The 8,059-nt window shown below is 40.5% G+C and overlaps 1 pseudogene; it reads left to right on the forward strand.

Annotated features, from left to right (window-relative positions):
• Positions 1-2,329: 2,329 nt before the first annotated feature.
• Positions 2,330-4,805, forward strand: LOC119877733 (annotated as a pseudogene).
• The last annotated feature ends 3,254 nt before the right edge of the window (positions 4,806-8,059 follow it).

The following is an 8,059-nucleotide window of genomic DNA, read 5'->3' on the forward strand; positions in this document are numbered from 1 at the left end:
GCAACAGAGAATTAGATAGTGGTCTTTGTTAGAGCAGTAGTAGAACACTATGGTTGTTAGTGTTTCTTGTTTTGTCACCACACTGTAAGGAAAATTTGTCTTCACCCCATATATGTAAAGCAAGGGTATCAAAAAGGACTTCACAGAGTAAGGAGTTGTGCAGAGTGGGCTGTTGAAGAAAGGGAAGAACTGGAGAGATGTGATGAAGGCCTGGGCACTGCAAGCTGAGTGAAGAATGTGGAAGGAGGCCATGGGCTGGAATATTAAGTGTGTGTGTGAGGGAAGGGTGAATACCATTTGAGTGCCTGTCCGGGGAAGAGGAGGTGGTTTAGCTAAGAGTGGGAGAGAAAGAAAGGAGTATGGTAACACAGTGAATATCTTGGGTGCAAGATCTGAGATTGCTATAATTTGGAAGATACATTATGAAGGTATCTTTGGAAGGTTTAAATCCCAGAGATACAAGTTGTATAATTTCTCAGATCCACATATATTGACATTTTTGTTAAAGCTCAATTGCAGGTTTACTGCAAAAATGAAAGATGGTTGGTGAGAGCTTACAAAGTGAAAAGCAAAAGATCCCTTTTCCTGCATAGCTTCCTACTCGTTAGAGGTAATTATTATTAACTTTTATTTTGCCTATCAATCTAGGCATTGTCTATCCATTTTAATCTGATTTTATGTATGTAACTTATTGATATAAATTTTAAAAAGCCAGACAGGATAAGATGAATGCCAGATAATGCCCCCTTTCCTCTATCTCTCCTGCCTATGTACATTTAGGTCAACTTTAGCAAATTAGGCGGTTACATAGTATTCCATAGATGGGGTCTGATAGACATTATTCAACTAGTCCCCTGCTTCTACACATTGAAGTTATTGTCAGGTTTTTACTCTTGTAAATGGGATTGCAGGCTTTTACTCTTAAAAGCAACAATGCTTCAGTAAACATCTCTGTATCTTTTTAAAATTGAGATGTAATTGGCCTAGTCTATCAATTCAGGTGTGGGACATAATGAATCAATACTTGTCTACACTGCAAAATGATCATCACAATAAGAACTTTCTCAAGATTTACTCTCTTGGTACCTTTCAAATAGGTAATACATGACCAACGGCTGTAGCCACCATGCCATGCATTACATCCTCATGACTTAGTTATTTTATAACTGTATCTTTTGACCCTCACCACCCATTTCATCCACCCTTCCCACTCTCCTACCACTCTTCTTTGTTCACTTTCTTCCTGTGTGCATGTGCACGTGCACATGCATGCACATACACCTACACGCACACACACACACACACACACACACACACACACATCCAGATATCCTTTCCAAGGAGTAGAGTAGCTGAATCAAAGAACATGAGCATTTACAATTTTGGAAGGTATCACCAACTTGGCTCATGTTTTATCAGTTTACTTTCACACTACCAGTTATGAGACTATATGTTTCCCCATTTCCTCTCAGACCCTGAATTTTGTCAAGTGTTTAAATCCCTGCCAATGTTGTAAGAAAAACAAGTGTCTTGCTATTTCAGTATGCATTTATTTAATACAGAATGAGGTCAAGTATTTTCATACATAAGTCAAGAGAGCCATGGGTAATTTTCACTCTTTTTCTTTCTCTTCTACATGGCATTTTAAAAAATGACTTATCATCGCCATTCTGGTCTCTCATTCCTTCTTCTCTTTGTTCCTCTGCAGAATCCCCTCCACAGAACCCATAACTGCGTCACTGTCTCTAGCATCTATCCTCCTTCTATGGGATGGTGAATGCCATGCTCTGGCAACCACTACACCTCCCTTTCCTTCCTTCCTCTAAAAGAACTCATCTTGTCTTGCTAATTTATAGCTATGGTAAATTTACATATCAGGTCTTCAAAGAAAAGTGTTTATAAAGATTTTCATAGAATTTGCCAATGTGGTCATGGTTATGGACAGATTCTACTGTGATATGTCCAAAATATGAAATGTACTGTCACTGCATTAGTTCATGCAGTTAAGTAATTTCTGAAAGCCTATTAATTTGTAGTCATATATGAGAAATGACTATGAAGCAATGACAGAAAAAATACGACAGAACTACCAATCTAAGTAAAAGGATCCTTATTCTTTGCTTTGCATTTTGGTGATAAAATACATGACAAAGATACCTGAATTGCTTTGTGATCAAAATGATCTCCAAGAGCACACAGCAGCCTTGGTCTAGTTTTCTGACACTGATTGAATTGCCCAAGATTAAGATCAGTGCCATTTCTCCTAAGTCAGTTTCTCCTTACTCTCCTCTTTCAGGTGGCATGAGAGGTATCCCTGCTGACAGAGGCAATGGATGAAGGCAATCACTCTGTGGTGTTGGAGTTTGTGTTCCTGGGACTCTCCACCTCCTGGGAGATCCAGCTCCTTCTCTTCCTCTTTTCCTGTGTGTACTATATGGCCAGCCTGATGGGAAACCTCCTCATTGTGCTGTGACCTCTGACCCTCGTTTACAATCCCCCATGTACTTACTACTGGCCAACCTTTCCATCATTGACTTGATGTTTTGCTCTTCCACAGCTCTCAAGATGATTTATGATCTTTTAAGAGAGTGCAAAACCATCTCTTTTGGGAGCTTTGTAGCTCATATCTTCTTTATCCATGCAGTTAGGAGCCCTGAGATGGTGCTGCTCATCGCCATGGCCTTTTTTTTTTTTTTTTTTTAATTTTTATTTATTTATGATAGCCACAGAGAGAGAGAGAGGGGCAGAGACACAGGCAGAGGGAGAAGCAGGCTCCATGCACCGGGGGCCCGACGTGGGATTCGATCCCGGGTCTCCAGGATCGCGCCCTGGGCCGAAGGCAGGCGCCAAACCGCTGCGCCACCCAGGGATCCCTCATCGCCATGGCCTTTGACAGATATGTTGCCATATGTAAGCCTTTGCACTACCTGACGATCATGACCCTGAGGAAGTGCATTTTATTTCTAGTCGCTTCCTGGATTATTGGCCTTATTCATTCAGTGACTCAACTGGCTTTTGTTGTGGACTTGTCCTTCTGTGGGCCTAATGATTTAGATAGCTTTTTCTGTGACCTTCCTTGGTTTATCAAACTTGCTTGCACATACACAAGCACGTTGGGATTCATGGTTACTGGCTTTATTTCTGTGGCCTCCTTTTTCTTTCTTTTTTTTTTTTTTTTTTTTTTTTTTTTTTTTTTTTTTTTTTTTTTTTTTTTTTTTTTTTTTTTTTTATTGGTGTTCAATTTACTAACATACAGAATAACACCCAGTGCCCGTCACCCATTCACTCCCACCCCCCGCCCTCCTCCCCTTCCACCACCCCTAGTTCGTTTCCCAGAGTTAGCAGTCTTTATGTTCTGTCTCCCTTTCTGATATTTCCCACACATTTCTTCCCCCTTCCCTTATATTCCCTTCAGGTTGTACTACAAAGCTGTGGTCATCAAGACAGTGTGGTACTGGCACAAAAACAGACACATAGATCAGTGGAACAGAATAGAGAATCCAGAAGTGGACCCTGAACTTTATGGGCAACTAATATTCGATAAAGGAGGAAAGACTATCCATTGGAAGAAAGACAGTCTCTTCAATAAATGGTGCTGGGAAAATTGGACATCCACATGCAGAAGAATGAAACTAGACCACTCTCTTTCACCATACACAAAGATAAACTCAAAATGGATGAAAGATCTAAATGTGAGACAAGATTCCATCAAAATCCTAGAGAAGAACACAGGCAACACCCTTTTTGAACTCGGCCATAGTAACTTCTTGCAAGATACATCCACGAAGGCAAAAGAAACAAAAGCAAAAATGAACTATTGGGACTTCATCAAGATAAGAAGCTTTTGCACAGCAAAGGATACAGTCAACAAAACTCAAAGACAACCTACAGAATGGGAGAAGATATTTGCAAATGACATATCAGATAAAGGGCTAGTTTCCAAGATCTATAAAGAACTTATTAAACTCAACACCAAAGAAACAAACAATCCAATCATGAAATGGGCAAAAGACATGAACAGAAATCTCACAGAAGAAGACATAGACATGGCCAACATGCACATGAGAAAATGCTCTGCATCACTTGCCATCAGGGAAATACAAATCAAAACCACAATGAGATACCACCTCACACCAGTGAGAATGGGAAAAATTAACAAGGCAGGAAACAACAAATGTTGGAGAGGATGTGGAGAAAAGGGAACCCTCTTACACTGTTGGTGGGAATGTGAACTGGTGCAGCCACTGTGGAAAACTGTGTGGAGGTTCCTCAAACAGTTAAAAATATACCTGCCCTACGACCCAGCAATTGCACTGTTGGGGATTTACCCCAAAGATACAAATGCAATGAAACGCTGGGACACCTGCACCCCGATGTTTCTAGCAGCAATGGCCACGATAGCCAAACTGTGGAAGGAGCCTCGGTGTCCAACGAAAGATGAATGGATAAAGAAGATGTGGTTTATGTATACAATGGAATATTACTCAGCTATTAGAAATGACAAATACTCCTTTTTCATTCTAATCATCTCTTACACCTTTATTTTGGTGACTATTCAGAAAAAGTCTTTGGGAAGTAGGTCCAAGGCCATCTCCACTTTGTCAGCTCATGTCACTGTGGTTGTTTTGTTCTTTGGGCCATTAATCTTCTTCTATGTGTGGCCCTTCCCCACATCACATCTGGATGAATTCCTTGCCGTCTTTGATGCAGTTCTCACTCCTTTTCTGAGTCTGGTCATCTACGCTTTTAGGAATAAGGAGATGAAGGTGGCAATGAGGAGACTGTGTTCTCAGTTGGTGAAATAGAGTAATGTCTCTTAAATATGCAGGGTATTGCACTGTGATGTCATTTTCAGGACTCTGCTTATGCAGGAGACTTCTAGGTCATGGTTTCCTTTCTTTCATTTTTTTCAGAGAGAGAGAGAGAGAGAATGGGTGGGAGGAGGGGCTGAAGGAGAGGAGGAAGCAAACTTCTTGCTAAGCAGAGAGCCTGGATGCAGGCCTGGAACCAGGACCCCAGGATCATGCATGACCTGAGCCAGAGTCATATGCTTAACCAACTGAGCCACCCACGAGACCTGGTCATGATTTTCTTATCTCACCAGTGGCCTTACCTTGATATGGTGCCAAATAGAATTAGTATAAATGTGAAACAAGCTCTTTTGAAAGGCAATATGTGGCTCACTCTTCATTTTCTATTTTCTCAATATTAAATAGACTCTCTTCCTTTAAAGATAAATATTTTTACTTTATCTGATTTGTCTTACTATATAGCTGATTTGTTTTCTATCTTTTAGCTCAATATGTGTTAGCTTCCCTCATTGTTTTATTGCTAATCTAGCTTTTTCAGGGTCTGGTAAGGAGACAGTAACCATACCAGTTAATCTAAAGGAAAAGTTTGCTGTAAAGAATGGTTTGTTAAGTAAAAGTTGGTAATTATTTTTTGAAAAAAGATGAACTGTGAAGTATCACAGACATAGCATTTGTAGGAAGCAGCTCTCACCCCTTGCAATGGAAAATGAAGGGAAGAAGGTAGAATTACTAAAACTTAAAAAGCTGAACATCTTAGAGGAAGGACCTGTGGAGTTGAAGCTCACATATTTGAGAAGGGGCTGCTGCTTGGCTGGTGCTAGGGTCTTGAGCTTAGAGGAGGGCAAGGATGCCACCCCTGAGGCATGGGTGTTGCTGGATAACACAGATGATCCTGAGGGGAGTGTGATGAGGTGAGCTCCTCTAAGGTTGGAACACAGCTGCTGCCCTGAAAAGAAACCAATGTTGCTGAGTGTGGTTGGGTGATGCTCACAGGCATGGGGAACAGAAAAGAAGCCCCCCAGGCAGCAAACAGGAGGGAGCAAGGATATCCTTTTTTCCTCTTCCAGCCTTGCAGCCTCCCTTGGTGCCCCCAACTGCAGAGCTGGCAAGATAGAAGTGAATGCAGAGCCTCAGCTACTGCATCCTAACAGAGCATAGAAAGAGAGTTTAGAGCTGAAAGATAATAGTTTATATAGCATATGCCACTACTTAGAAAATTATTAGAATTCAGTTAGGGAGGGTCTCACGGTTTTTTTATTTTAAGGTAAATCACTTCATAGAAGTTCCCTGTTTTAGAAAGTTTCAGTTACTGGAAAATGAGTTAATTATCTCAAGACCCTACAGGGACTACATGGGAGATATAAATCCAGAGTTTAGGTTGCCAAGTCCCGGGTCCTCTGCTGCCTTGTCACTTTAGGTCTTGTTTCCTCAGGGAATAAGTGTCATGTCTCTTTTGGACTGCTCAGTTGTCACTGACCTGTTAACCAAGGCCAGTATATTATTCACCTTGTATTTTGAGTGTCTGTTTGTCCAATAGCAGTGCTTCAGCAAATGTTCATGAATGATTTTCACTTACTACATCCATTCAATACTTTTTTCAAAAAGATTTTACTTATTTATTTATGAGAAACAGAGAGAGAGAGGTGGACACAGGCAAAGGGAGAAGCAGGCTCCATGCAGGTAGCCCAATGCGGGACTTGATCCTGGACCCCAGGATCACTCCCTGAGCTGAAGGCAGATGCTCTACCACTGAGCCACCCAGGTGCCCCAACACTTCTCTGATCTTTTGTTTCATTTAAATAGAGCTTTCATTTTGGACAATTTTAGATTTATCAAGAAGTTGCATATACACACACACTCACACACACATACAGTGGACGAGTGCCTACCATTTATATTGACGTGGATGGAACTGGAGGGTAATATGCTAAGTGAAAAAAGTCAATCAGAGAAGGACAATCATCATATGGTTTCACTTATACATGGAATATAAGAAATAGTGCAGAGGACCATAGGGAAGTTTGTGGAAACTAAATGGGAAGAAATCAGAGAGGGAGACAAACCATGAGAGACTCTTAACTCTGGGAAACAAACTGAGGGTTGCTGAGGGGAGGTGGGTAGGAAGATGGGGTAACTGGGCACTTGACGTGATGAGCACTGGGTGTTATATGCAACTAATGAACTACCAAAAACCATGTCTGAGACTAATGATGTACTATATCTTGGCTAATTGAATTTAAATAAATTAAAAAAAAGAAGTTGCAGAGGTATTCCAGGGAATTCCTATATAGCTCTTGCCCAGTTTCAGTTTCAGTTTCTTCTCATCATCTTACCTTTCTGTAGTCTGTTTATGGTACATGGAGAGATCAACACTGGTACATTCTTATTAACTAAATGGTGGCCTGTAATTAGATTTAACCAATTTTTCCATTAATGTCCTTTAATTTGCCAGAGTTCAATGTAGGAAAGCACACAACATTTAGTCATCATGACTCTAAGCATACTCTGGTTTGAGAGTTTCTCAGTCTCACCTTGCTTATAATGGCGGTCATAGCTTTCAGGGATATAATGTAGTTTGTTGAATGTCCCAAATTTGAGTTTGTTTGAATTTCCCCCTCATAATTAGACTAGGATTTTGGGTTTTTGTGAAGAATACTATAGAGAAGAAGTAGCTTTTTAATTAAATAATATCAGGGGTAGTACATAATATATACATGTCATCCCTTGTGATGTTAAACTTGCTCAGTTTATTTATTTGTGATCTAATGAAAGACAATTGACTCATGAGATGTTACTTCTGCAAGATTTTTTTAATAATAAATTTATTTTTTATTGGTGTTCGATTTGTCAACATACAGAATAGCACCCAGTGCTCATTCCCTCAAGTACCCCCTCAGTGCCCGTCACCCATTTACCCCCACCCCCTGCCCTCCTCCCCTTCTACCACCCCTAGTCCATTTCACAGAGTTAGGAGTCTTTATGTTCTGTCTCCCTTTCTGCTATTTCCCGTACATTTCTTCTCCCTTCCCTTATATTCCCTTTCACTATTATTTATATTCCCCAAACGAATGAGAACATATGTTTGTCCTTCTCCGATTGACTTATTTCACTCAGCATAATACCCTCCAGTTCCATCCACGTCGAAGCAAATGGTGGGTATTTGTCGTTTCTAATAGCTGAGTAATATTCCATTGTATACATAAACCACATCTTCTTTATCCATTCATCTTTCGATGGACACCGAGGCT

This window comes from Canis lupus, chromosome 30 (genome assembly GCF_011100685.1).
Source record: "Canis lupus familiaris isolate Mischka breed German Shepherd chromosome 30, alternate assembly UU_Cfam_GSD_1.0, whole genome shotgun sequence".
NCBI lineage: Eukaryota > Metazoa > Chordata > Mammalia > Carnivora > Canidae > Canis > Canis lupus.